Raw genomic sequence first — 6,954 nt, 5'->3', positions numbered from 1 at the left:
GTTCGTCTAGTCAACGTCTAGTTAGCTGATAATTCAACGTTAGGTTACAGATGCCAAGCTGCCTACGCATGAAACTTTCCTCACCAGATTAGATACTGATACTGAGCGTTTGAATACAGTAATGGTCTATGGTGTTCATTATTGGATTATATGCACTTGATAACTTTTTGTTTTTCGTCGAGGAATCCCCTTATTTTTGTATCCGCATCTTTCGCAGAAAAAATTAGAAAATAGTAATTATAAATCATAATCAATATTTCTTATATTTCATGCCCAAGACAGCAGTATGTATATAGTCTTTAATATTGATTGAAGTAAACTTATAGTGATGAATGTTCTTATAGTTAGTTTTCACCGTAAAAGAAGCGCACCTTTATTTCCATTTATTACAGTAACTACCTAAAATTTCCTAACAGCTGAGAGAAGCTTATAGGAAAACTGCTTTTTTTTAAATCACAAAAAATCAAGTTTTCGTAAGACAAAAACCATTTTTGGACACGTCGTGAACAAGCTTCCGCATTTCTTCCATAGCCATTGGGCTGAGTTCAGCTACACCATCATGGATCGTCTTCCTGACCTCATCGACCTGAATAACTGGCTCGACAACTGCGTCATGGCTGAATGCTGTGTTCGAGCCGGCAGTGATCGTGCTTTTACTCCCAACACTCATCTGAATGACCGCCAAGAGCAGAAGGGGGGGGGGGAGGTCTATAGCCAGTGGTCTTCATGAACTCGAAACCTGGAAGAGCGTTGGTGAAGAAGGAATTCCTCAGTGTGACAAACCGCACTTTACAAGAGACTGCAAAAGATTCCAAGACAACTTAGTGGAAGAAAGATCAAAAGTGGTTAAGGAAAATAATGTTTGTTTTAAGTGTCTGGAATCATGGCACGCCCTCAAAAACTGCGCAGTTGAAAAAAAGTGCGGGGTAGATGGATGAAAGAGTGGACACTATCGCTAAAGACCACTAACCACTAAAAACATTATTTCTAGGGAGGCGACTTTGTTGGATAAAGAAATACAACGCATCAATCAAATCTTGCAAGAAACAACCAAAGATAAGAAACAAATTGAGCTGGAAGCAGGACGGGACAAAGCTTATTTGGCAAAAGTTATTCGCAAGTTAGTTGAGTTTTTATCAAAAATGGATTTGTTTTCTTAATGGTTCTAATTTTTTATTATTTTTCAAATAAGTACAATAAAACCCATGGAGACCTCATTCAAGCCAATAAAAAGTTCCAGCAGCTTGAAAAAACGTTATGATCAGCTCAAAGAGTCCCTTGATCTATTAAAAGGTGGCATGGTCAGAGCTAATATGGAACACAAGGTAATTTCCGTAGTCCCAATTAATAGTGCGAGTATAATATAATTTTTGGTCCTTCGAACCGGTTCCTCGAGCCGATTCTAATTCAGAAACCTTTTCTTTGACTTGCAGTGTCCAACCGGTTTATTCCTCCGCCAGCCGACCTAGTCGCTCCGATCGACGCCATAAAAGAGTACGGCAAAACTCTGGTGGCCGCAGGGGACCCTAGGGAGTGTTGGCGTCTACTGGAATATCTTTTTGAGCTACTATTCTTCCACCTTATCAACGCCCAAGCACCCTTGGCACTACTGGAACCAAGGCAAACACCACGGAAGGTGCTAGAGGCAGCCAGACGCCTGAAGGACGCGGTCGCTCGGCTCCCCGAGGACAAGCGTAGAGCAATTGAGAGGGAAGACCAGATCCTCGCCGACAACGCCAGAATCACCCGCGAGTCGAGGTTGAACGCCAGGGAGGCAGCCAAACGTAAGGCCATCATACACGAAGAGGCCCTCCTGGACCACGACGCCCTCGACTTAGAAAAGCGGTTCCTGGAACTTGACGCCAAGCGCAGACGCACAACAAACGCCCCACTCCTTGTGCAGGCCAACTGCGCCCCAACGCAAGGCGGGCTCATCCCGGCCAAGGAGCGCGTACTGGTCGAGGGCACGTTCATTGGACCACCAGGCCCCCAAGCCACGACCATCGGGAAAATCACAGCCCGACTCCGAGCTGAAAGAGCGTTGGAAGAGCGCATCGCTCGGACTGGAGCCATCCGCACGGGGATCCTAACTCCGCCGGTAACACCATTACCGCAACTACCAACCCCAGAGGAACTGCACGTCCCGTCGACCGAGACTCTTCCAACAACTCCCCACTACCGTCTACCCCTTGACGCCCACGCACTGAGGAAGAGCTGGTACAGAGCCTGACAAAAGACGGTTGCACTCTCCGCCCGGTTTTAACTCGGATCACCACACCGACAGAGAAACCGAATAAAGGAAAAACCCTCCGCAAAGGATCAAAAACCGACGCTGGGACATCACAGCCTGTACCATCATCAAGCTCGATCACAGAAGCCGAACTCGAGGCGCTGAAGATTAAGGTCATAAGGGAAGGCACACCCAAGAAAACCCGAGAATTCTGCGTGATTGCACCAAGATCCAAGACTCCGGACAATAGGCGAAAAACTCCAACTGCAGAGGGGCGACACCGGAGCAGGTCAACCGGACAAACACCAAGGCAGCGGGAATTGTTCGGGCCAGAAGACGAGGAGGCCCTTCTACGGGACCCACCAGCGGCAGCCAGTACTACTCCGGCCTCTCAATCAGGTTCTAGGCGCCCTGCCACTCGGAGTCGCTCTCGGGTCCGCCGCATCTCAACAGACGAACTCGAGATCCTCACCGGACCAAACGACGCCGAAGACCTGGTCAGCCGGGCGTTTCGACTTGGCCTTATCGACGACTAGTCCCGCTAGTCTCCACCTCGGCTTCGGCCACACTTGCTCTTCTAGTTGAAGGCTAAATTGCCAGTGTATCAGAAACAGCTCAAGGAAGTTTACATCGAAGAAATCCGGTGAGTTAATCATTCCACGAGGTCCTTTTAACTCGTATTAATGAATTGTGTAATTCTAAAAACAGATTGGAAGTGGCGCCCCACGCAGAATGCTCCTCTAACGCTTTCTACGATTTAAGCATCAATTTTAGTCCCACTGCAAATATTAAAATCGATGAAGTTGCATCTGATGGAAAATTCATACGCCTCATCAATAAGAGCGAAGAGGTAAAAATTTTTTCTTTAGACAATTTGTAATTTATCCTGAAAATGTGTCGTCAATTTGCAGGAGGAGGTATTTTTGAGTGCGTGGAGTTTGGTTCACGAAACCCCGAAAGACAGAACAGTCTACAAATTTCATCGGGGAATCAAAGTTGCTCCTTGCGCAACACTGTCTGTTTGGTCGTCAGCTGTAATTAATCATCATTGGTTTGGCACAAAACATGCAAAATTGAGGTTTTGCTGGTTTTTGTTTTAATTATAGTTGTCTTTTCTTTTTAGACATGGGACAAAAACACGAGCCGCCTTCCACTCTGGTTATGGATAAACAGCGTTGGTACACTGACCATGAAATGGTCACTCGCTTGTACGATGAAAAGGAAATGGTAAGCAGTTTTCCGAAGTTGGAACCCTCCCATATTTATTAATTGTAATTTGTTTGTTTTTTAGCCCCACCGTAGGAAATAGCTAAGCAAGAGAGCAAACAAGAGCAGCTTAATACAAGCCAACTCCGTCGACGAAGTAGGTCCACCCACAACTAACCCGCCCGAAACAATAATCGTGCAGTATGGTCCTAAAAAATCCGAACAGCGATTTTATTTTGAAAACCACCTACCCACATTGCGGGAAACTATGTTTAACTTTTGGTCCTAATATAGGGGGCTAGGAACAAAGCGAAAGGTGGGAAGAAAGAAAAAGGAGTAATAGGCTCATTTAGCCTTTTTCTTCAATTTTTTTTTCTGGCAACGTCGGCGATGCACCCAACAATGTTATTCCATTTCCCACACTTTCCCAATTTTGACAGCTAAACAGCTGTCGGAATGCTCGGAATGCCGCTGTCGGAATGCCGCGAAGCTAAAAAAAGAGCTCTAATATAAGAGCATTAATCAGAATTCTGTAGGCAAACGACAATGTCGCACGTCAGCCAGAAAAAAAGGTAGTCAGTCAGAGTCAAAGTCAGTCAGAGAAAAAAACAACAACTAGCAGTGTTGCAGCAACAGAATCGGAAATATTGCAGCAACACTGCTAGTTGACATTTCTTCTGACTTTTTTGAGATATCAATAATTTTCGCTGCTGCAAAACGAGCAGAATGAAAGAAAATAATAGAGCCAAGATAATTTATGAAATTTTGAAATTGTTATTGGACTCTTTCTCGATTTATAGTTATAAAGGTTGAAATTATGCCAATTCCGTGATATATCGAGGTATCAGAATCATTATCACCAACATAATTTTTTGCATTTTGAGTTTTATTCAATCTGAATATTCTTCAAGATCTAGTTGTTATAACAATTGCAGCGAATTCCCATCTGATTTTTCAGGAGCTTTAGTTTTTTTCGGTGAAACTGTACTCTTTGTCAAGGATGTCATATTTTTTTGAGAATATTTTTTCTTCGTAACTCTCCTCAGTCACTATCTCTAAATAAGATTCTTCTTTGGAGTCTGAGGATTGTTCCCCAGATTCTTCATTAGAATTGTTTCGGATCGGATTCGTCTTCGGAATTTTTGTCTGCAAAAAATGTTGTTAGGGAAAATTACTTTTTTACTATTTTGTTTTAAATTACCTGTGCTAAATTTTTCAGCCAACTCTTCTGACAATTTGTCAGTATCCAGTTTCATTTTCTTCTTTCGTTGGTTATCCAACCATCTCTGCTAACATGCTTGTCTCCTCAGCTACTTTCTTTTATGTTTCTCCTCCTTCCTCTGCGTGCCTTCACTTTCCTCATTTTCTTGTTCACTTTGCTTACCCTTGTCGCCACCTTGCTCATCTTTATTGCTTTCCTCATCATCTTCTAAACCTTCGTTGTCCGCCTCTATACTTTCCCTTCTTCCTTAGGTGATGTAAGAAACTATCTTCTTCGCTGAGAACAGTAAAATAGTATAATTTTTTTAACAAGATTAAATGTTACTTAAGTATTTGTAACATATCGAGGTATAAAGAACATTTTCATTTTATTTTACAATGTGATACAGGATTGGTTTAATATGCTCTCTCTTTTTTCCACCTTTACCATAATTTGTGTGACCTAATATAGTAGAATTATTTATATTATCATAGTTTTTTTGCAAATTATTAAATTGGTACCTTCCAAATACAATCAGTGCTACTAATGTCTGTCAACAAACTGAATTACATTTTTTTTAAATTCGAAATTCATTGGTTTGATACAACATAAGTACAAGGAATCGTATGCCTTATTTTACGGGTGCTGGTCGATTCGGCAAAAATGTGGCTTGCCGAATCAACATTTTGCCGAATCGCCGTTACAATTCCACAAAATTTCAGAATTGTTTGTCAATTATAAATGCCCAAATACACATTAAAATTTAGAAACATCTGAAGGAAATTGTATATTATTTTCATACATATACATAGATATTATTTTGACACAAATTTACGGAGAAGAAAAGTTTGCAGACAATTATTCGCTGAGATCGTCTTTGTCATCATCATAGCATCTTGCATCATTAAGTTCGTTGATGACACTATCATAAATTTCAAAGACTTTTTTAGCAGTTGTTTGCAAGAAATGGATGCTGGATAAGAATCCCACAGTTCAATAAATTTTGCATTTACGCCAGCTGTAACTTTACGACAACGTTTTAGAAGTTTGTCTCTACAAAGCAACCTTTTCTGCAATGGGATCATTTTGGCCTCCGAAAACAGTTTTGGGACAAGTTCATAAAAATTTATTTTTGCCCTCGCCCTTTCATTGATGCGATTGTGCCATCCTTCGGCATCGTTATTGGTTCGGACATGTTGGTTGAAAACAGACCATTTTACGGGAAGCCACACAGTTCCGGCAATCCAGTTTTACACCATTTTTCCAGCATACACGAAAAAAAAATTGTAGACCAATACATGTTCATTTTTTTACGATAAAGAGCATTCCCCTTTTGAAACAATTTTTCCATTTCTTTTTCTAAGTAGTTGAACATTTTTGGGATTTTTTCATGTGGAATAAGGTGCAGTGACATAACGCGTTTCAATATTTTATGTGCATACTCGTTCTGCTTATAAAGCTTTACAAGGCCAATCTTTTTAAGATTTCTGTAAACAACTTGACACCAGTGAAATGCACACCCAAGAAATTTTACTCGTCCAGGTAGTGCGTTTTTGGCACCGCGCCAGATTGCCCGTTCAAAATTGGTTACGAATTCTTCCACGGAGCATTCCCCACCAACTATTTCGACTATCTTTTCAAAACCTTTTCTGTAGTCCCTTTCCGTCCGCCCAGACATGAATATAAAACAAAGCGGGATCTGTTTAAGATTGTGTTCCTTTCTTATGAAACCATGGATTGAAAAAAGCTGTGTGAATGGCTTGTCTGAGATGATTTTAAAAGTTCCATCGACATACCACCTCACAGCATATTTCAGTAAAGAAATGTGTTCTGCTGTCATGAAAATGAGATGACGCTTACTCCCAACCAGAACTTCCCCACGGTAAAAATCATTCGGAATGTGTACATGTTGGATTTGGAAGAAAAGATCATTCTGGTTTTTTGCGAATAATTTTGACTTCACCCTTGAAACAGCTTTGGCTAAAACGGCCGGCTCCATCGGTTCCCAATTAGGGTTATTTTCAAGCGTCTCAACGATAAGGGGTTCTACAATTTTCAAGGGGAGCTCCCTTACATTGTTTAGGGCGTAGGCCTTAGCACGGGAAGACAAAATTGTGTTGACCTTAAGATGTTGCTTCGGCTTACATGAATGCTTCCGCTTTTCGACGAAGTGGTTGCCAACTTGATTGACGAGTCCTGGACAGGAATTTATTTTGGGCCGATAATTGCAGAGCCAGATGACCGTTCCACAATTTAGTGTATTTCGTTTTCCAAGTCCTCGTTTGGTATCGTCGATGAGCATGGGATGACGTCTACG

General features: G+C 41.7%; 1 pseudogene; it reads left to right on the top strand.

The window, feature by feature from the left end:
* The first annotated feature begins 559 nt into the window (after positions 1-559).
* On the top strand, positions 560-3,613 carry LOC124342121 (annotated as a pseudogene).
* Positions 3,614-6,954: the final 3,341 nt, after the last annotated feature.

This window comes from Daphnia pulicaria, chromosome 6 (genome assembly GCF_021234035.1).
Source record: "Daphnia pulicaria isolate SC F1-1A chromosome 6, SC_F0-13Bv2, whole genome shotgun sequence".
NCBI classification, from domain to species: domain Eukaryota; kingdom Metazoa; phylum Arthropoda; class Branchiopoda; order Diplostraca; family Daphniidae; genus Daphnia; species Daphnia pulicaria.
This window is presented reverse-complemented; position numbering and strand designations above follow the sequence as displayed.